Source organism: Muntiacus reevesi, chromosome 1, assembly GCF_963930625.1.
Source record: "Muntiacus reevesi chromosome 1, mMunRee1.1, whole genome shotgun sequence".
NCBI lineage: Eukaryota > Metazoa > Chordata > Mammalia > Artiodactyla > Cervidae > Muntiacus > Muntiacus reevesi.
Window position 1 is genome coordinate 161,825,472 of NC_089249.1, and position 24,283 is coordinate 161,849,754.

General features: G+C 39.6%; 1 pseudogene; it reads right to left on the reverse strand.

Annotated features, from left to right (window-relative positions):
• Nucleotides 1–22,486: 22,486 nt before the first annotated feature.
• Nucleotides 22,487–23,056, reverse strand: LOC136151449 (bromodomain testis-specific protein-like; annotated as a pseudogene).
• Nucleotides 23,057–24,283: the final 1,227 nt, after the last annotated feature.

The window sequence follows — 24,283 nt, forward strand, 5'->3', positions numbered from 1 at the left end:
GAAATCCCTAAGGGAATCTGGCAGGAAGCAGCCTCTGAGGTGGGAGTTGGAGGCAGAGATCCTGGTGAGAGGTCAATGTTAGTTTCCCTTGCCCACAAACAGGAACCCCCAAATACCAGACAAAGACCCCAGCTGGCAAATTCACCCCTTTTCCTGCTTCTCTCTCCTGAAAGCCCTTGAGAAGGGTCAGCAGAGTCAGTGTATTTGGAGGGATAGGGAAAAACATCAAGGATGGAGGGGCTAGAATCAGACCTTAGCTTGCAAAGTAATAACAAGCAAAAGAGAAAGGTTTCAACAACACCCAAATTTCTGGCATCTACAATTAGAAGCCCCTAAAGGAACAGACAAACTCAAACCACAGCACTGTTAAAACACAGATTGGCCATATGAACCCACAGTGCAGCAAACCCCATCATTGAGTGCCTGAGCCAGGGGCCCCACATCTTAGTCCAGCTGGAGTCAGGATGGATGGGAGATAACAGTTCCTTTTTGTTCTTTTTTGAGCCTGCAAAATAGGACCTGGCTTCCTAGACATCTCCTGACCCATGAACTTTTTCTCTCTACCCTGATTTCCTCATCACCATTTAGAACTCACCTCCCTGCCTCTGCCTATTCAGTCCACACATCCCCCTAGGAGGATACCAAATACATTCTAGATGTTCCCTCCACACTCTGTTCCTCACTAACATCTGCCCTGTCCTTCCTGGCCTAGCTGAAAGTGTTCCCTCTCCCCAAATCCTTTCTTAATGACCAAACTTAGACTCCCAGGGACCTCTTTCCTTTGAACCACAACCTTTTCTACCTAGAGTCCCAAACATCTGAACTGTGGATCTTCTGGTATTATTACCTCTTATTTATCCAAGTAGACAGAAGTAAATAAAGTGGTAAACCCTCTCACTAGAGAGCTTTCCTACCAGGAGGACTCAAGATCAGCATGATGTCCTGAAAATGGCATATTTATAGGAAGAAGGGATAGAAGGAGGAGACATTTTCTTACTGCATTTGGTCTATTGTTAAACCCCAGCCTACTTAATTTGGGTTTTCTATGTACATCTGTATTAGTCAGGGCTTTTTCCAATTCAAGTGCTAGAAATCAAACCCAAACTACCTTAGGGAAAAGGAAATGCTTTGGCTCACATATCTGAAAAGTCCAGGATGAAGCTTACTTCACCAAGACTAATTGGGTTCAGGAACTGATAAGTCATCTTTAAGCTTCTCTCTTCCCACCTCTTGACTCTGCTTTCCTAAGCGTCCATATTGAGTTGAATAGTGTTCCCCAAAATTCATATCTACCCAAAACCTGTGAAGGTGATTTTATTTGGAAATAGTCTTTGCAGATGTAATCAAGTTAAGATGAGGCCATATTGGATTTGTATGGTCCCTAATCCAGTAACTGGTGTCCTTAGAAGAGGGAAATTTGAACACAGACATACACAGAGGGAAAACAGCCATGTGAAGATCGAGGCAGATTGGAGTGATGCTTCTACAAGTCAAGGAATGCGAAGGATCGCAGCAACCTCCAAAATCTAGGAGGAGGCATGTAACAGACTCTGCCTCAGAGCACTCCGAAGGAGCCAACCTTGTGACTCTAGTCTTGAACTTCTGGTCCCCCGTGCTGTGAGAAAATACACTTCTGCTCTTTTAATCCACCCAATTTTATGGTAATTTGTTTCAGCAGCCCTAGGAATCCAATACAGCTTCTTTTGTTCTTCTGGCAAGAAATACAGTCAGAAGCAACTCCAAGATGATATCTTCATAGGTTGCCATGCAAGGGAAAAGAAAGGGCTTCTTTCTCCCAGATTGTTTTTTTAGTCACTAAATCATGTCCACCTCTTTGCGACCCCATGGACTGTAGCCCATCAGACTCCTCTGTCCATGGGATTTCTCAGGCAGGAATACTGGAGGAGATTGCCATTTCTTTCTCCAGGAGATCTTCCTGACCCAGGGGTTGAACACACGTCTCTGGCTTGGCAGGTGGATTCTTTATCACTGAGCCACCTGAGAAGCCAGAGCATTCATTTATATTTTCATCCTGCCCATCCACCTGTTTAGTCGGGCCCACCTCTCAGGCTAGAAAGTAGATCTTGTGATCAGCAGCCAGTGGAAGGGAAGAATGGGGCAATCTTCTAAGAATTATAGGCTGGACAGACAAATATAACAGATGGATACTACTCTGGGCTGGGGCTAGGGAATACAGCTGAGCCATTCCAGGCCTGGATTAAATCAGCTCCCTTGGAGTTTCCAGTGCAAGATGATTCACCATCAACAGTCAGGATACACATGGTGAACTCCCTAGAACCTGTCTCCATCAAGGGAGGAGTCACTTTCCAAACTGTCTTCTGGGCTGTTTATCTTTAATAACCCCATTAGTGTCATGACAAAGGCCATGCCTTCTTGAGGCTCTAAGAAAAGAGGAGGAATCCTGACCCTGTGAAGTCCAGGCAGAGAAAGGAGAAGAAGGTGGGACTGGAGGAAAGCAAGGTCCCTGGGGAAGAGCTCACCATAAACCCCCTTGGCTAAGAGAAGGACCCTGAAGAAACAAATCAGGGAAGAGCAGAGGCAAGAACAAGGAAGCAAAGGATTCTTTGCTGGCCTTTGCCCATTGGATATAAAATTGAGGCCCAAGGGGCATGGAAATCATCTGTGCAAAGAGGATGAAGTAGGGGGAGAGGAGAATGGAGGATGGAACCACAGGCCCAATCTGTAGTTTGGAGGGAAATAACTCCCAGCATTTGGGTGGGAGTATTAGGCAGAAGATAAAAAAAAAACAAACAAAAAAAAAAACACTTCATATAGAACTGCCACATGAAGTTCTCAATGACAAAAATCTAAAATGAAATCTGAGTGATTTAAGTTGAAAAGAAGTTTGAGGAAGACTATCAAGAGGTTCACAAAATTGACAGGAACATAAGTGGGTAGATGCCAAAGGAGACCTGTGACCTGAGCCACAGCTGAGCTCCGCCACAGGGGCAGCCCGACGGATGGCACTGTGGCAAGTGAATGCTGCTTTGGCCATTGGGACCACCACCACGCTCTCGTCTACTGCTGCCAGAGCTATTTCTGTCTAATGCATTTTCATTTCCCCCAGATTCAAAATCACGGATGGAAGCATCCAATTAGCTGAGCCTAGGTCAGCACCCACTCGATGGCTTCAGGGTCAGGGAAAGCAAGTAACCAACAATATTCTAGTTTTTGGAGTGGAAGGTGAGGTATTGACTTTCATCAGATCTTACTGTGGTGGGTTCTCCAGGCACAGGAAGCAGGTATTAATGCTGGCAACCAAAAGGCAAAGTCAAGGTAAGCCCCCAAGGGAAGGACAGGGCACAAACCACCTCTGCCACATGAGCCACTGGACCTCTCTGAATCTCACTTCCTCAGCTGATCAATCAGGATAATACCCCAGCATATCATGGCTGAAGGGATTAGAGATCATGTGCTAAAGGCACCTGGAGATTTGTATGTGCATAGAGTATGCAGGAGGCCTTTGCCTCCAGTGCACTGAGAGAGGAATTATTCTCAACTTAAGGGTGAGGACACAAAGCTTAGTGGGATCAAGTGACTCGCTGAAGCTTCTACAGCCAGGGGTTGGAAGAGAATTCACAGCCAGGACTGCCTGACTCAGCAGAGAAAGGTTTACTGCAGGGCTATGCAAAGAGATGGGGGCTTATGCTCTAAAAAGCCCTGAACTCTCCAAAGGGTTTCAACAAAGCATTTTTTAAAGCCACGTGTGGGGCAGAGGGCAGGGACGATTGGGTTGCCAGGTCTGTGATCAGCTTGTGCAGAGTTCTCTGACTGGGTGATGGTGAGGTAACACAGTGGTGTTACAGGGGTTAACATTAACAATCCTTAGGCTCCAGGAGGCCTGGGGCTATATGCTCATGACCATCAAGTGGTTAATATCTTCCATTTGGTGGGGGGCCTGGGGCTCATATCTGTAAAGCAACTCAGGAAATGTGCATCAAATACTGTTAGTTAGGTACTTCAGGGGCTTTCCTGGTGGCTCAGACAGTAAAGAATCTGCCTGCACTGTGGGAGACCCAGGTCCAGTCCCTGGGTCAGGAAGATCCCCTGGAGAAGGGCATGGCAACTCACTCCAATATTCTTGCCTGGAGAATTCCATGGACAGAGGAACCTGGTGGGCTACAGTCCATGTGGTCACAAAGAGTCGGACACAACTGAGCAACTAACACTTCCACTTTTTTTGTTTTTTCAGGTATTTCAGAGGGAAGCTAAAGCAGAGAATATGGGGGAAAGGCCTGTCCTAGGAAGGCTCCATGGGGTCCTACTTGGTTACAAAATGACTGACCTGAAAGAGAGGGGGCAAAATTCAGACCAAGAAGACACTGAGGCAGGCAAGGTGGCAGGAGCCTGTGAGGGCAGAGATGAGCATGGGCTAGAATGTTACCTCTACAAAGCTTTGCTCCCTCATTTCCTTTCTACATGCTTTCTTGAGAGAAGAAAGAAAAGAGTGGAGTCATGACTCTTAAAACCAACAGCCTCCCTCCAGATCTCTACTACAAATTTCAGTAAGTAGCCTTTTTAATTTCTGCATCGAAACCTGGGAACACTCATAGAAGGGTGAGTGCATAGAACAGCTATATGTAACATATGCCTTAACTAAAGCAACAGTTAAGAATGACTTCAATAACTCTCAAGAGGTAAAAACATGCCACATTCTACCCAGAATGTACCACCCACACAAGCCACGTGGAGGTCTATCTCTGGGAATCCCAAGCTGAAGCTTACTCTATGAGCATGGGGAATCAAGTAAAGTCTCCCTTGGAATCCCAGGGCATGACATCTTCTCTTCCTGCCACCAGGGATCTTCTTAGAAGCCAGGGAGTACATCAAGGGCCAGGTACCAGAACTGTAGATTAAGAAGCAAGCTAGAACTTGGAATTGGACCCCTTTGGATGCCAAGAATCTGTTAATAGGCCTCAGGGGAAAGGATGGGGAAGGAGAGGTGGAAGAGAAGGAAGGGGACCCTGTCAGGAACAAAAACCCAGTACCTTTTCACCGTCCTTTACCAAACATTTTATATTCATCATCGATTGTTAGTCTTCCTGCTTGACAGAGAAGGAATTGAGGCTGTGCAAGTGAGAACAATTCAGCGTGCAAGTGTAAGCACTAAGACTATTTGGTCACAATAACAGCCATCATTGCTGAGTCTTACTTACATATATCACATACATTCATTTTCTAACTGAATCCCCGCCCGATCCCCCACAAAAACCAAGCTCTATGAAACAGGCACAGCTATCACCTCCATTTTACAAATGAAGGACCTGAGAAGTAGAAAGTTAGTTTGTTTAGCTTTTATTTGGCTGCACCAGGTCTTAGTTGCTGCATGTGGGACCTTCTTTGCAGCAAGGAGAATCCTAGTTCCCTGGCCTGAGCTAGGATTGAACCTGGACCGCCTTGTATTAGGAACACGAAATCTTAACCAACAGAGCACTAGGGAGGTCCTAGAAAGCTTGTTTTGCTCTAAGTTGCATAAACAGGAGTCTACATCGGATGCCCTGCATGTATTCAAAAATTAAAATTTTTAGTTTCACATGTAAATTACAGAAGAACTATGGACAGAGGTTTGTTAATTGTACAGGAGGCAGTGATCAAGATCATCCTCAAGAAAAAGAAATGCAAAAAGACAAAATGGTTGTCTGAGGGGGGCTTACAAATAGCTGAGAAAAGAAGAGAAGCTAAAGGCAAAGGAGAAAAGGAAAGATATACCCATTTGAATGCAGAGTTCCAAAGAATAGCAAGGAGAGATAAGAAAGCCTTTCTCAGTGATCAGTGCAAAGAAATAGAAGAAAACAATAGAATGGGAAAGACTAGAGATCTCTTCAAGAAAATTAGAAATACCACGGGGATTTCATGCAAAGATGGGTACAATAAAGGTCAGAAATGGTATGGACCTAACAGAAGCAGAAGATATTAAGAAGAGGTGGCAAGAATACACAGAAGAACTGTACAAAAAAGATCTTCATGACCCAGTAGCCACGATGATGTGGTCATTTACCTAGAGCCAGACATCCTGGAATGTGAAGTCAAGTGGGCCTTAGGAAGCATCCCTACAAATAAAGCTAGTGGAGGTGATGGAATTCCAGCTGAGCTATTTCAAACCCTGAAAGATGATACTTTTAAAGTGCTACACTCAATATGCCAGCAAATTTGGAAAACTTAGCAGTGGCCACAGAACTGGAAAAGGTCAGTTTTCATTCCAATCCCAAAGAAAAGCAATTCAAAGAATGTTCAACCTACTGCACAATTGCACACCCCTCACATGCTAGTAAAGTAATGCTCAAAATTCTCCAAGCCAGGAACAGTACATGAATCGTGAACTTCCAGATGTTCAAGCTGGATTTAGAAAAGACAGAGGAACCAGAGATTAAATTGCCAACATCCATTAGATCATAAAAAAAAGCAAAAAGTTCCAGGAAAACATCTACTTCTACTTTATTGATCACTCCAAAGGCTCTGACAGAGTAGATCACAACAAATTGTGGAAAATTCTTAAAGAGATGGGAATACCAGACCACTTTATCTGCCTCCTGAGAAATGTGTATGCAGGTCAAGATGCAACAGTTAGAACCCGACATGGAACAATGGACTGGTTCCAAACTGGGAAAGGAATATGTCAAGGTTGTATATTGTCACCCTGATTATTTAACTTATATGCAGAGTACATCATGTGAAATGCCAGGCTGGATAAAGCACAAGCTGGAATCAAGATCGTCAGAAGAAACATCAGTAACCTCAGATATGCAAATGACACCACTCTTATGGCAGAAAGCAAAGAGGAACTGAAGAGCCTCTTGATGAATGTGAAATAGGAGAGTGAAAAAGCTGGCTTAAAACTCAATATTCAAAAAACTAAGATCATGGCCATCCAGTCCTATCACTTCATGGCAAATACATGGGAAAACAATAGAAACAGATTTTATTTTCTTGAGCAGATCACTGCAGATGGTGAGTGCAGCCACGAAATTGAACTGTGGTGTTGGGGAAGACTCTTGAGAATCCAGACTGCAAGGAGATCAAACCAGTGCATCCTAAAGGAAATCAGTCCTAAATGTTCATTGGAAGGACTGATGTTGAAGCTGACACTCCAATACTATGGCCACCTGCTGGGAAGAACTTACTCATTGGAAAAGACCCTGATGCTGGGAAAGATTGAAGGTGGGAGGAGAAGGGGACAAGAGAGGGTGAGATGGTTGGATGACATCACTGACTTGATGGACATGAGTTTGAGCAAACTCTGGGAGTTGGTGGTGGACAGGGACACCTGGTGTGCTGCAGTCCATGGGGTCACAAAGTGTCAGACAAGACTAAGGGACTGAACTGAACTGTAAATTACATAAAAGTATCTCCCAGATTCCTTGCAGTAAAAGTGAGCTAGTCCAAACCAGAGCCAGACCTAATTACCATTCCCTTCTCCAGTGGATCTTCCTAACCCAGGGATCGAAACCAAGTCTCCTACGGCTCCTGCATTGCAGGCGGATTCTTTACTGTTCAGCCACTGGGGTAGCCCAGTGTTATTTTTAAAACCACTTAAACCAAAGAATCAGAATGCTGCTTCTTCTTTGAACCTCTGTTTGTCTGAAGGACTTCCATTCAATACCAAGGATGTGACCCTATCTTTTCAAGGTTAGGAGAGAAAGAAAGAAAATTTCTGGTGATACTCGATGGAGATGTAAGTTAAACTTCAGGAAACTCTTTCAGCTATGCTCCGGGGAAGGTTGGGAAATTGCTTTCTCTGGAAATGATCCCGTCTTGGAGCCCTGTGAGCTTGGGGGTGGAGGAGTGAGAATTAGCCTCTGTGCTCCAGGCTGTTGTACACCAGATAGGTATTGGAACTGAAGCTTCCCAATCTCATCCAGTGTAATGCAAATGTTGATTCTTTGATGTATGGCAGCATTAGAGTAGGACATTGAGACAAAGACTGAGTTCCTAAGCTACTCAAAAGAAGAGAACAATTCAACAAGAGAGTTCTGACCTAACAGCCCATCACCACCAATGTGCCACACTCTATGCCAAGAGGAAGGCAGGGAGTGTTTATGGACTGAATGTGTGCTTAAAGATCATGAAGCCATTACCCATTTTTCAAATAAGAAAACTGAAAAAGTCCAGAAGAATTAAAAACACAGTCAAGGGAAATAGAATAACTTGCCAGTCTGATTTGAAGAAAAACTAAAGAGGACTTTTAGAAGTGAAAAACTAAAAAAAAAAAAAAAAAAGTGAAAAACTTAAATAAAATAAAAAACATAAGGAAAGATTTATGAGACTGACATGCTGCCTAATGCACAGGGATAGATTTAATAGAAGGTTAGACCTGATTAAAAACATAATTAGCAAACTGGAAGAAAGAGCTAGAAAAAATTGTCTCTATTTAGAGACAAATTACTTAGAAACAAAGATATGAAAATATGAAAAAGAATGTAACAGTCATGTAAGATAGAGGGAGAACCTTCTGTATAAACTTAATCTGATATACCAGGAAAGAATAGATAGACTGAAAGAATGGTGATATTGAAGATATAATAACTGAGAATTTTCCAGAATTGAAGAAAATAACAGTAAACCTAGAGTTCTAGAACCAACGAAATTATATTTCAATAATAAAGATAAAGTGAGACATTTCCATGTAACAAGAGCCAGTAGGTTTTACCATGAACAGAACCTCACTAAAAGATCTTCCAAAGGATGTACTTCAGGAAGAATGATTCCAGAATATTCCAAAGAATATTAAAAGCATGTCATAAAATCTAAACAAATACCAACTGTGTAAAACAATAGTAACTGTGGCCATTTTTCAGTGTTAAAATTTTTTAAGATAGAATCAAAATCCCAGACAACAATAACCTATACACCAGGAGGAAGATGATTGGAGATAAAATATAATGTATACCAGTAAAAGAAATAACACAGTACAGCTCATACCAAAAAAAGTCTAGTAAAGTCACTGCTGTCAAAGATTTTTAAATCTTTAACAAATAACTTATCCATACTATTATCCCCTTTGTTAGTACCAAATTCTTCTGTTGTTTTCTTTCTTTTTTAGTTTTTTAATTAGAGGATAATTTCTTTACCATGTTGTGTTTCTGCTTTACAATGTTGTGTTCTGTTTCTGCTTTCTATTTTACACATTGTGATTGTATATATTTCAATACTATTCTCTCAATTCATCCCAACCTCTTCCTCCCCCACTGTGTCCCACTGTGTCCACAAGCCCATTCTCTACATCTGTGTCTCTATTCCTGCCTTGCAAATTGGTTCATCAGTACTGTTTTTCTAGATCCCATATGTTTGCCTTAATATACAACATTTGTTTTCCCTTTCTGATTTACTTCACTCTGTATGACAGGCTCAAGGTTCATCTACCTCACTAGAACTGACTAAAATTTGTTCCTTTTTATTGCTGAGTAATATTCCATTGTATATATGTACTACAACTTCTTAATCCATTCATCTGTTGATGGACATCTAGGTTGCTTCCATGTCCTGGCTAAATAATGCTGCAATGAACATTGGGTCACATGTGTCTTTCCCAGTTATTGTTATCTCAGGGTATACGCCCATTATTGGAATTGTTGGGTCATAAGTTAGTTTTATTCCAGTTTTTAAGGAATTGACACTGTTCTCCATGGTGGCTGTATCAATTTACATTCCCACCAACAGCAAAGAAGTTTCCCTTTTCTCCACCCTCTCCAGCATTTATTGTTTGTAGATTTTTTTATGATGGACATTCTGACCAGTGTGAGCTGATACCTGATTGTAGTTTTGATTTGTATTTCTCTAATAATGAGCAATTTTGAGCATATTTTCATGTGTTTGTTGTCTGTCTATATGTCTTCTTTGGAGAAATGTCTACTTAGGTCTTCTGCCCATTTTGTTGTTGTTGTTGTTTTCCTGATATTGAACTCATGAACAGCTTATATATTTTCAAAATTAATCCTTTGTCAGTTACTTCATTTACAATTATTTTCTCCCATTCTGAGGGTTGTCTTTTCATCTTATTTATAGTTTTCTTTGCTGTGCAAAAGCTTTTAAGTTTAATTAGGTCTCACTTGCTTATTTTTATTTTTATTTCCATTACTCTATGAGGTGGGCCAAAGAGGATCTTGCTGTGATTTATATCAAGGAGTGTTCTGCCAATGTTTTCCTCTAAGAGTTTTGTAGTTTCTGGTCTTACAATTAGGTTTTTAATCCATTTTGAGTTTATTTTTTGCGTATGGTGTTAAGAAGTGTTCTAATTTCATTCTTTTACACGTAGCTGTCCAGCTTTCCCAGCACCATTTATTGGAGGTACTCTCTTTTCTCCATTGTATATTCTTGCTTCCTCTGTCAAAGATAAGGCGCCCATAGATGTGTAGGTTTATCTCTGGCTTTTCTATCTTGTTCCATTAGTTTATATTTCTGATTTTGTCCCAGCACCATACTGTCTTGATTAGTGTAGCACATGTTGTAATGGCTATCATCAAAAAGAACACAAATAACAAATGCTGATGAGGATATGGAAAATAGTATGGAGATTTCTCAAAAAAAAAAAACACAAATAGAACTGCCATATGACCTGAAAATTCCACTCCAAGGTATATACCTGAAAAAAAAACACCACTAGTTTGAAAAATGCTGTTCATACCAGCATTATTTACAGTTGCCAGTTATGGAAGCTACCTAAGTATCCATCAACAGATGAATGGATAAAGAAGATGTGTTATATATACAGGGGAATATTACTCAGCCATAAACAGGAATAAAATTCTGCCATGTACAGCAACATGGATGGACTTGGAGGGCATTATGCTAAATGAAATGTCCTACGAGAAAGACAAATACTGTAGGATATCACTCGTACACGGAATCTAAAAAATACAACAAATTAGTGACTAAAACAAAAAGGAAGCAAACATAGATACAGAGAATGAACTAGTAGTTACTGTTGAGGGAAACTACGTGACTACCTTGAGGAGAAGGTCCTCAAAAGGAACTGGCGAAGCGCCAGGGCCGCCAGGCATGTCTCAATGTTTTGCCCTGGGAAACATTTTCTGCACCTTCTAGCTGGTCATCACACAAGTTTAGAACACGAACAGACCTTGCACCTAATGAACTCTTGTCCATCTGGTTCCAACTGGATATCTGAAAGCCACGAGGACCAAAATGCAACGCTCTTATCCTAGGTGTCAAAGCCAGGACTTAAGACCCCATGGACACTCCGTATCCTTTAGTTATTTTCAGACATCTGCCCACCGCCCCTCCCCATCTCCTCCTACAAGATAAACACATCTGCGACCCCATCCTGAGGGAGCTGGGAGGGAAGAAAGGAGGGAGAAAAGAGCCTCCCCAGCACAATCAGAGACTTGGCCTTGACTTGGGTTGTTAAGATAGAACCGCCTCCCTTCTCAAGCCTTGGGGGAAGAAAAACTTATGGCTTTTACGACTGCATGAGAATAGTACTGAGAATAACAAGCTTGCCTTGAGGAAAACAGATTGTCTTTTGATTCTGAGAAAATAGAGTCTATATGTCTCATGAACTTTGTAAACTTGCTGTTATCAACTTTGTACGTGCTCAAGCTCTATCTGTGTAACCTTGGTTTTTGTAAGCTATTTCCTTGCTCTCATGTATAAAACGGCTCCCTGTAGAAGTAGTTTTGTCAGTCTTCCATAGAGGCTGTCCGTGTCCTTTTCTCAGAGTCTACTCTACTGAGCCTTTCACAGTTACCATGGGGAGAAGAAAGAGGGGAAGGAACATATCAGGGTAGGGGATTTTTTTAAAGGATTATTATGGGGTTATATGAAATCATGTACATGAAGTTTTTGAAAATTGTAAAGCACTATAGAAGTTAAGTAATCTTTAATTGAATTAAAAAATTTAATAAAACAATTTCCATTAAAAAAGAAAATAGACCAAGAAAAACAAATACTATATGATATCGCTTATATGTAAAATATAAAAATAAAACAAAGTACTGAAAGTAACAAAAAAGAAACAGATTTACAAATTCAGAGAACAAATTATAGGTTAGCAGTGAGGAGGGGGCAGGGAAGGGGTAAGATAGGGGTAGAGGATTAAGAGGTACAAAAGACTGTGCATAAAATAAATAACCTACAAGGATATATTGTTCAGTGAAGGTAATATATACCATATTTGATAGTAACTATAAATGTAGCAAAACCTTTAAAATTTATGGATCACTATGTTGTATACCTATAACTTGTATAATATTGTACATCAACTATATTAGCTAAATTAAAAAAACTTTTAAAGACGTGCTAAGGGAGTATATGAAAAAGTTCTCACCAAAACAAATACATTGTAACTATATGAGGTTTTGGATGTGTTAACCAACATTATTGTGGTAATCATTATGTAATAAATAAATCTCTCAAATCATTGTGTTGTACACCTTAAATTTATACAATGTTATATATAAATCATATCAATAAAATGTGAAATAAGTGAATAAGTAAATAAAAATAAAAAGTTTTAAAAACATAAAAAAATGAAACTGTTGTGTTTATTTTAAAAAATGATGCTAGGAACACTGGACAGTTCTATGTAAAAAAAAAATGAGATTAGAACATTTCTTCACATTGTATGCAAAAATAAACTCAAATGAGTTAAAGAGCTAAATGTAAGGTCAGAAACCATAAAACTCCTAGAGGAAAACATACACAGAACACTCTTTGGCATAAATTGAGGCAATATTTTTCTGGATCTGTCTCCTAAGGCAAAGGAAGCAAAAATAAACAAATGGAAAAGAATTAAAAGCTTTTGTGCAGCAAAGGAAACTATTGATAAAAAGAAAAGATAATCTATTTAATGGAAGAAAATATTTGCAAAAGATGTGACCAATGAGGGGTTAATATTCAAAGTTTATAAGCAGCTTATACAACTCAGTATCAAAAAACAAACAACCTGATTACAAAATGGGCAGAAGACCTGAATAGACACTTTTCCAAATAGGACCTGCAGATGACCAACAGGCACATGAAAAGATGTTCAACATTGCTGGTCATCAAGGAATTATAAATCAAAACCACAATAAAATTTCACCTCACACCTGTCAGAATGGCTATCATCAAAAAGACAACAAATAATATATATTGGCAAGGATGTGGAGGAAAAGAAACCCTAGTATACCTGTTGGCGGGAATGTTAACTGGTACAGTCATTGTGAAAAACAGTATGGAGTTTACTCAAAAAACTAAAAGTAGAACTATTGTATGATCCAGCAATTCCACCCTTGGGTAAAATTCTGAATAAAGCAAAAACACTAATTCAAATCCCAATATTCATAGCACCACTTTTAGAGTTACCAAACTATTAAAGCAACCTAAATGTCCATTAACAGATGAATACATAAAGAAGATATGGTATGTATATATAATGGAGCATTATTATGCACCATTAAAGGAAAGAAATTTTGCCATTTGCAACAACATGGATGGAAATGGAGGATATTATGCATAATGAAATAAGTCAGAGAAAGACAAATACTGTACGTTATGACTTGTGTGTGGAATACAAAAAAATGATGAAGACAGCCTGGATGGGAGGGGAGACATGTATGGCTGAGTCCCTTCACTGTTCCCCTGAAACTGTCACAGCACTGTTAATCAGCCATAGCCCAACACAAGCTAAAAAGTTTTTTAAAAAATGAATAAATATGACCAAACAGAAATAGACTCAGATATAGAGATCAAACTAGTGGTTATCATTTCCCAGGGATGGAGGAGGCGGGAAATAGGAGTAAGGAATTAAGAAGACTATCATGTATAAAATAAAGATACAAGAATGTATTATATAGCACAGAGAATAAAGCCAATATTTTTAACTTTAAACAGCATAAAATCTATAAAACTATTGAGTCACTATGTTAGACATCTGAAATTAATATTGCAAATCAATTAAGCCTTAATTTTGAAAAATCAACATATTAAAAACCTTAAGCTTAGGTAGACAGATAAAGTTTAGAAAGACTGAAAAAGGAAGTTCTTGGGGAAACTGAGTACAGAGGTACATCTAGGTTCTAGGAAATTGTTTTTTTTTAATGAGCTTTGACCCCAGGATATATATAAACAAGGAAGACATTGAAGGTTTCTATAAATTGAGCTAATGGTTAGATCGATTAAAAAAAAATAACTTAATGGGACACTCTGTATTCAAACTGTGTACTGATACAAGGAAAGGGAAGGGAAAGGAAACATATTTATTTAACACAATAGAATCCACTGTTCAAACTTGAGTCTGTCTTTCTCAGTGCTCCCACCCAGCCATGAGGATCTTCAAGTTATGCTAAGTGGTAGAGTTGAGCCTTTTCTGAAAATTAATTAGATTAGTCCCCAGTGAGCTTCCAAGGCACAAGTGGACTACCAGATCAAAAGGCTATAAAAAATATTTACACTCAGGAGTACTTACTGAGAGTGTACTAATTTCCAGTCACTTTTCTGAATCCTGTACATATATATGAATAAGTCTCTCAATAACTGTAGGAGGTAGATACCACTTTGCCCCTCATCTTACTGATGAAGAAACTGAGGCGTGAGAGATTAAGGAATTTTCCCAAAGCCAAATAGTAAGAATGTGGTGATGTTATCATTCAAAGCCAAGCAATCATCCACTATAAATTGGATCATAAACCAAATGTGAATTTAAGTAAAAATAAAACTTAACGTTATCTGACAGAAGGTCCAGGCCCCCCTTCCTCCATGGAAACATCAAGTAAACAACAACAGATTGACCAAAAATAAGGCTGTGGGAAATTGAGAAACCAGTCAAGGATCTTCAGCAACCAAGAAAATGCCCAAGTTTGTAAAAGTAACACTTAAACAGTAGAAAATTTCATGGCATTTCTCTGCACTCTTGCTGACTCAATAAAGGGGAAGTCACCTAATACCTGGTTCTTATCTTTGAACTTATTTACAGTATTCTGGCATGACTAGGGACTACCCAAGAGACTGATTTCTGCTTCTTCTGACATGAGCTCAGACGGAAACAGTGACAGAGTTTGAATATCAGGCTGCTGAAAGCAGTGGTAGGTGCCATGGCACATGCAAACTTCAGAGGAACTGCAGACCCATCAGTGGTTGGAGGCAAGAGATACAGGCAGAGTGCTACAACAGAACATTTAAGGCCCTGAGAAGAAGCAGAGGTGAGATTCTTAGGGAAATTAAGACATCTAAAAGCAGCTCTGGGGAGTTCCCTGGCAATCCAGTGGTTAGGACACTATACTTCCACTGCTGAAGCCAGGGGTTCAATCCCCGGTTGGGGAACTAAGATCCCCAAAGCTGAGCATAGTGCAGCCAAATAAATAAAAGCAGCTATGAATGCATATAAAAAGCAAACAGCTAACATAATAACAGAAGACTGAAAGTTTTTCCTTGAAGATTAAGAACTAAACAAAAATGTCCACTTCACCATGCTATTCAACATAGTACTGAAATCCCTGGCCAGAGAAATTAGGCAAGAAAAAGAAATAAAAATCATCCAAATTGGAAAGGGAGTTAAATTACCTCTGTTCACAGAAAACATGACGCTATATGCAGAAAAACCTAGATTGTTTCAAGTAATAAATGAATTCAATAACATTACAAGATATGAAACCAACACACAAATATCAGTTTTATTTATATACACTAATAATGAACAATCCAAAAGGAAATTTGGAGGGGGTGGAATTGCATTTACTATAGCATCAAAAATTACATTATTGTTGTTTAGTCACTAAGTCGAGTCTGACTCTCAACCCCATGAATTGCAGCATGCCAGGCTTCCCTGTCCTTCATCATCTACTGGAGTTTGCTTAAACTTATGTCCATTGAATCAGTGATGCTATCGAACCATCTCATCCTCTATCACCCCCTTCTCCTCCTGCCTTCAATCTTTCCCAGCATCGGGTCTTTTCAAATGAATCGGCTCTTTGCATCAGGTGGCCAAAGTATTGGACCTTCAGCTTCAGCATCAGTCATTCCTATGAATATTCAGGAGTGATTTCCTTTAGGATGGACTGGTTGGATCTCCTTGCAGTCCAAGGGACTCTCAAGAGTCTTCTCCAACACCATAGTTCAAAAGCATCAGTTCTTTGGTGCTCAGCCTTCTTAATGGTTCAACTCTCACATCCATACATCACTATGGGAAAAACCATAGCTTTGACTATATAGATCTTTGTTGGCAAAATGATGTCTCTGGTTTTTAATATGCTATGTTTATTATAACTTTTCTTCCAAGATGCAAGAGTCTTTTAATATCATAACTGCAGTCACTGTCCACAGTGATTTTGGAGTCCAAGAAAATAAAATCTTTCAGTGTTTTCATTTTTTTCCCTTTCTATTTGCCATGAAGTGATGAGACCGAATGCCATGCTCTTAGTTTTTTGAATGCTGAGTTTTAAGTCAGCTTTTTCACTCTTCTCTTTTACCTTCATTAAGAGGCTCTTTAGTTCCTCTTCATTTTCTGCCATTAGGGTGGTGTCATCTACACGTTCAAAGTTGTTGAAAACAACCACGGTGGTGAAAGATTTGAATACTGAGGATTACAAAACTTTGCTGAGTATATATGGAATCTAGAAAAATGGTTCTGATGAACCTACTTGTAGGGTAGCAATAGAGATGCAGACATAGAGAACAGGCTTGTGGGCACAGTAGGGGAAGGAGAGGGTGGTATGAGTTGACAGAGTAGCATTGAAACATATATGCAAAGTAGATAGCCATGGGAATTTGCTATATGATGCAAAGGGCTCAATCTGCTGGTCTGTGATAACCTAGAGGGGTGGAATGGTGTGGGAGGAATATCAAGGAGGGAGGGGACATATGTATAACTGTGGCTAATTCATACTGATGTATGGCAGAAATGAAGACAATATTATAAAGCAATTATCTTCCAATTAAAAATAAGTTTAAAAAATAAACCTTGCTAAGAGAAAATTTAAAAGACATCAGTAAAAGGAAAAACACCTTATGTTCATGAATTAAATGACATAATATTGTTAAAATGCCAGTAGTACCCAAAGCAATCTATGGATTTAATACAATGCCTATTAAAATCCCAATGCCAGGACTTCCCTGGGTAGTCCAGTGGCTAAGACTCTGTGCTCCCAAAGCAGGGAACCTAAGATTCGATCCCCTGTCAGGGAACTAGATTCTACATGCCCCAACCAAGACCCCATGTGGTCAAAAATAAAATAAAATACCAATGCTTTGTTTTGTAGAAATAGAAAAATTCATCCTAAATTCAGATCAAATCTCCTGGGGCTCTGAATAATTAAAAAAAAAAAAAAGAAAAAAGTCAAAGATTTTATACTCCTATTTCAAAACTTGCTACAAAACTATAGGAATCAAAACAGTGAGGCATAAGCACAAGAACAGACATATAAATCAATGAAACAGAACAGAGAACCCGGGAGAACCCAGGAAAAACATGACCAAATGATTTTCAACAAAATTTCCAAGACCACTCAATGGAGAAAGGATATCTTTAAATGATACTGGGAAAATTGAATATCCACACACAAAAGAATGAAGTTAGACCCTTATCTTATACCACATATAAAAATTAACTCAAAATGGATCAAAGACATAAACATGAGACCTAAAATTATAAAGTCCTTGGCCAAAAAACAGATAAAAAAGCTTCATACACTGGATTTGTCAATGATTTCTTAGCTATGATACCAAAAGAACAGGCAATGAAAGGAAGAACAAGTAGATTAGATGATATAAAAATTTGAACTTTATGTATCTCTGATGGAGATATATCCAGAATATATAAAGACTCCATCTAATTCAGCCATAAAAAGGAATAAGCAGTGACATATGCTACCACATGGATGAACCTTAAAAATATCACGTTAATGAAAGAAACTAGGCTTTTCAAAAGCCCACATATTATATTATATATATATACACACATATAGATATGATTTATATATATATATGTACACATAGAGACACACACATACAAAGAGAGCCACACACTGAGACAGAGACACACACATAAATGTATATATATACATATACATATATATATGCTTCCTCTCAAATGGTGGTGCTGGAAAAGACTCTTGAGAGTCCCTTGCACAGCAAGGAGCTCAAACCAGTCAATCCTAAGGGAAATCAACCCTGAATATTCATTGGAAGGACTGATGCTGAAGCTGAAGCTCCAGTATTTTGGCCATCTAATGCAAAGAGCCAACTCATTGGAAAAGACCCTGATGTTGAGAAAGAATGAGGACAGGAGGAAAAGGGGACAACAAAGAATGAGAAGGTTGGATGGCTTCATCAACTCAATTGACATGAGTCTGAACAAATTCCAGGAGAATGTGAAAGCCAGGGAAGCCTGATATGCTGCAGTCCATGGGGTCACAAAGAGTCAGCCATGACTGAGCAACTGAACCACAGCTATATATATACCATATAGAAGAGGAAAGTCTATGGAGGCAAGGTGATTTGAGATGACTGCTAAAAGATACAGAATTTTTTTGAGAGATGATAAAAATATTCTAAAATTGATGTGATAATGGTTTCTTTACCAGCTGAACCACCAGAGAAGCCCAATAATGGTTGTACAACTCTATAAATACACTAATAAAGATTGAATTGTACACTTTAAGTGAATTGTATATGTGAATTATATCTTAATAAGTCTATTACTAAAAATATTAACTAGATTTATTGTTTATAAGATATATTTAAACATAAGAAAATAGGAATATTAATATCAAAGATATCAAATATGCAAACTCCAAGAGGTAATGAAGGACAGGGAAGCCTGGCATGCTATAGTCCATGGGGTCACAAAAAGTGACTGAACAACAACAACAACAATATCAAAGAACTACCATGCAAACATAATCAAAGTAAGCTGAGATGTCTTTAATGATAATTCATAGAATATACTTAAAGAAGAAAGCATTAGTTGAGGTAGAGAGGTACATCATAATGGTAAAGTACCAATTTACCAAAAAATTATAATAATTCTGTTGTGCATACATCTAAACATGTCCACAAAATATATATGGCAAAACCCAACAGAATACAAGGAGAAAGTGGTCAATTCATAAGTACAGTGGAAGATTTCTACACATATCTTTCAGTAACTAATTCAAAGAGCAGGCCAAAAAAATCAGTAAGTATATGAAAGATTTTTAAGAGGACAGTAACAAATCTGCCTAACTGAACATATATAGACATTGTCTCCCTAAAACTGGAGAAAATACATAATTTCCAATTATTCATGGAACTTTAATAAAAATTGATCAAAGTCCCAAATTTCAAAGGGTTGGAATAATGTGGACTATTTTCTCTTACCACAATTAGTCCTCAAATCAGTGCTTTAAAAGATAACTGAACAAAATAAATAGATATTCTGTGTTCATTGCTAGGAATACTCAATAGTCTCAAGATGTCAGTTCTTCACAAACTGATACATAGATTCAGTGCAATCAGGATCAAAATCCCAGTCAGTTATTTTGTGGACATCAACAAACTGATTTAAAGTTTACATGTAGAGACAAAAGACACAGAATAGTCAACACAATATTTAAGGAAAAGGACAAAGCTTGAAGACTGACATCACCCAACTTCAAGGCTTACAAAAAGAAAAAAATCACAATAATAAAACCAGTGTGGGACTGGCAAGAGAATAGGTAAATAGATCAACTGAAGAGAATAGAGTGCAGAAATAGAGCCTCATAAATATAGTCAATAACTCTTGACAGACAAAGGAGCAAAGACAATGCAATGTAGCAAAGAAACTCCTTTCAACGCACCACGAGAGAACAGCTAGATAGCCACAAGCAAAAAACAAATCTAGACCTAGACCTTACACCCTTCACAAAAAGTAACTGAAAATGTAAATATTTATGTAAATGTAATACACAAAACTGTAAAACTCCTACAAAATAATATAGAAGAAAGTCTATGGGTATGGCAATGACTTTTGAGATACAACATAAAAGGTATAATCCATGAAAGAAAGAATTGCTAAGCTGAACTTCATTAAAATAAAAAACTTCTGCTTTGTGAAAGACAAAGTCAAGAGAAAGAGAAGACAAGTCACAGACTGGGAAAAAATATTTGCAAAAGACATGTCTGGTAAAGGACTGTTATTTAGACCAAAACCATTCCGGAGAAAAAGAAGTGCAAGAAGGCAAGGTGGTTGTCTGAGGAACCCTTACAAATAGCTGAGAAAAGACGAGAAGTGAAAGGTAAAGGAGAAAGGTAAAGGTATACTCATCTGAAGCAGGGTTCTAGAGAATAGCAAAGAGAGATAAGAAAGCCTTCTTGAGTGAACAAGTAAATGCAAAGAAATAGAGGAAAACAATAGAATGGAAAAGACTAGAGGTCTCTTCAAGAAAATTGGAGATACCAAGGGAATATGTCATGCAAGGATGGGCACAATAATAAAGGACAGAAATGAAAAGGATCTAACAAAAGCAGAAGAGATTAAGAAGAAGTGACAAGAATACACAGAAGAACTAGACATAAAAGGTCTTGGAGAGAGACAAGATGGCAGAGGAGTAGGTGGATGGGGAGATGTGGAGCACAGCTTTCTCCACAGATGCATCAGGAATACATCTTCAGACACAGAAGATCTTGCAGAACACCAGCTGAGGGCAGACAGGAGTCCCTGACCACCAGAAAGGAATATATAGGTTCACATAAAACTGGGTAGGACAAAGGAAGGAGGAGAAAAAGAGGAGAGGGAGCAAGACAGGACCTGCACCTGGGGGATGGGGGAATTGAAGTAGGGGTCAGATCCTCACATCAGGGTAATTGTTTGGGACAGAGAAGTGTTTGAGGCTACTGGGGAGTGCAGCAACTGACCTGTGACTGAATGGAATGAGAATCACACAGACAATCCTTGCCACAGTCCTTCTTACCCCAGACAGGGATGCATGTCCCCTAGAAAGTGAGGGAGCCGGGAGCTGCAGCATGGGGCTTGGAGAGCAATCCCAGGGTGAGGTCTGCTGTTGACTGCAGGGAGACAGCCTGAGGGGATGTGAGGGAAGAGATCATGGTGGGAAACGCCCGTGGAGGAAAGCCAGGCAGCCATGGAGGCAAAGCGATACTGCCGAGTCGCGCACAGGGGTGGCGCCATCACTGTAGCCTCTCTCCCCACACAGCAGTGCCAGCAGCTGAGCGATAGAGAAAGACCCCGGGGAGTGTGGCCCTTTAAGTGCCTAACACACTGAGCAACAGAGAAGGACCCCAGCCAGGTGGGCCCCTTAAGTGCCTGAACAAGCTGAGCAACAGAGAAGGACCAGTCAAAGAGGCCCTTTGTACGCCAGGTGCCAGAAGCTAGAAAAAGACTCTTATAGTGCCATAGCTCCTGCGACAATGGCTGCCAGAAATCCTGGCATTGCCGGGGTCCCTGTGATCCAAGCAACCATGCTACTTCCATGCTTGATCCCCACTGGGACAGAGCTGCCAGAAGCTAGAAAAAAAAAACTCCTAAGAGCATCATATCTCCCACTTCCCTAGCTGCCAGCCCCTCTGCCTATCTGGTGCTGCCAGGGTCCTTGTGATCCAAGCAGCTGCACCACCTCCACACTCAGTCCTCACTGGAGCAGACCTAAGAACTTCAGAGCAGTCTCAGGAGCAAACTCCTGTGGATGACCCACATGCAGAGGTGGAAATAAAGCCACAGTTGAAACCCAGGGGCAGTGTGGCTAAGGAAGAGGACTGAAAACCTTCCCACCAGATGTACAAGCTGCAGACTAAATCCACGCAATCAGCTAGGCAGACTCTGTGTCTATGGAATATATAAAAGGACAATGAGAGTTCCCACAAAAGAAAACGCACTAACTCTGTTAGCTGTGGACTTTGGAGGCAAGAACACGCAGGAGTAGAACCAGATTAGATCTGAGCAGTCCCACAACAGCCCAGAGAGCAGCCCAGTTTTGAAAGGCATCCTAGGGAGGTGAAGGTGGACTGTGACTCGCAGGAAAGAAAAGGACACTGAGAGTTGAGATTCAAGAAAAACATTTATTATTACTCTTATGTTTTGACTTGTTCTCTTGTTGCTTCTGGATTTTTTTTCTGCTTCTTTTCTTTTTCTTCTTTTTTTCCTCTATTGCTGTGGTTGCTGATTTTATTTGTACTATTAACTCTATTTAAGCTTTGGAGAAAAAAAATTTTTTTTGAAAATTTTTAAAATAAAAATTGTTTAATAATCTTAGAGCAGTCGAAATACAATATAAGACTGACATCTTGGTGTCTGAAAGCAATCATTTTACCATTTGCACTGTAATCTTTTACATTGTTCATTTATGTTGATGGTTAGTTAAAAAACTGTTTTAATCAAGTAAGTAAGTAAAGTCGTGTCCAACTCCTTGCGACCCCATGGATGGTAGTCTACCAGGCTCCTCTGTCCGTGGGATTTTCCAGGCAAGAGTACTAGAGTGGGGTGCCATTTCCTTCTCCAGGGGATCTTCCCGACCCAGGGATCAAACCCAGGTGTCCAGTATTACAGGTAGATGCTTTATCATCTGAGCCTGTTTTCAAACACTGTCATAATGTCATTTTCTTTGAAGAGTCATATCATTGGTACCAGCCATTGCTACTCTTCTCTGCTCTTGCTCTTTCTCCCAGGCTAAATTATGGTCTTTGAGAAGTCAGAGTTTGCCTTTATACTGAGCTTCCAGTGACTGTTGATGTTTTTTCTGCACTTCTCCAAGACACTTGCTTTGCATTTTATTTGGAATAAATATATTTGGCTTCTAGAGTGAAGCCATGGTCCCTCTGATTTTCTTAAAATACTTTTGGTTACTTCATATTCTGTTCCAGATGTTTATGTATTACTTCCTGTGTTTGAGCTCTTAATTTCCTTTTCTGTTGCTGCTTTTCTAACTTGGTTGAAGAGCTCATCTGATGATTTCAGTAGACCTGATGTTTTGACTGAACTTTTCCAAGAATCTATATTCTTGATCTTTATATCCTTTTGCACTGGAACCTGACCTTGACATTCAGATTCTAACACCACTGTGTTATTGTCACTGAACTGAAGCATCACAGTTAGGCCATTCAAGAGTTGTTCAGAATCATCTTGATTCATGGATCTAACATTCCAGGTTCCTGTGCAATGTTGTTCTTTAGAGCATCAGACTTTACTTTCGCCACCAGACACATCCACAACTAAGGTGTTGTTCTGCTTTGGCCTAGCCACTTCATTCTTTCTGGAGCTACTAGTAATTGCCCTCTGCTCTTACCCAGTAGCATATTGGACATCTTCCAACCTGAGGGGTTCATCTTCTTGTGTCATATCATTTTGCCTTTTTGTGCTGTTCATGGGGTTCTCACAACAAGAATACTGGTCTCAAGAAGTGGGTTGCCAATTCCTCTTCCAGTGGACCATGATTTGTCAGAACTCTTCACTATGACCCATCTATCTTGGATGGCCCTGCATGGCATGGCTCATAGCTTCACTGAGTTATGCAAGCCCCATGACCACAAGAAGGCTGTGGTCTATGAAGGGGAGAGTTATTTTTTAATCACACTTTTTATGCCCTTTATATATTTCTGCCTCTACCATGGCTTTTTGCAGTTCTGTGGGATTTCTGTTTCATTTTATTTTTTCCTTTTAAATTTTTTTAATTAAAAAAGATTTTTATATATTTTTTTCTTTGTTTGCTTTTCTTATTGTTTTTTTTTTCCTGTTGTTATAGCCACGCGTTCCAGGAAACAAACTCACTCAGAAGGACAATGCAGATAGTGGAGTGCAGTTTATTACACTGGCAGGCCCAAGGTAGAGTCTCCTCTTAGCCAAGGAAACCAGTCAGCATTTGTGAAAATCTTTTATACCCCATGTGTACATGTCTGAACCCACCACCCCAAATTCCTTGAGACTTACAAAGGAAGGGTAAATACAATTACAATAACCCCATCATTCATGTGTTATGTGTTCAAACAATTAATAATCAATAAGCCCGTGGTTACATTCCAACCAGTTAATAACCGATAAGCCTGTGGTTACATTCCAATAGATACTGTCTGGGGGCAGGGGTGATTAGAGTATGTTTTCCCTTAGGCGATGAGTAACCTGGATATGGTCTTCAAGGTTCCCCTGTCCGGAGCAGGTCTGATCCTTCCATTGTCATTCCCATAGGCACTAAGCAGAGAGTTCAGAGTCCATTGGAGAGGCTGCTGAGCATGATCAGCACAGAGAGGACTAAGATGGAGTCCAGACCCTATGAATTCCTTCTTCACTGTTGCCAGTTCAGTTCAGTCATTCAGTAGTGTCTGACTCTTTATGACCCTATGGACTGCAGCACGCCAAGCTTCC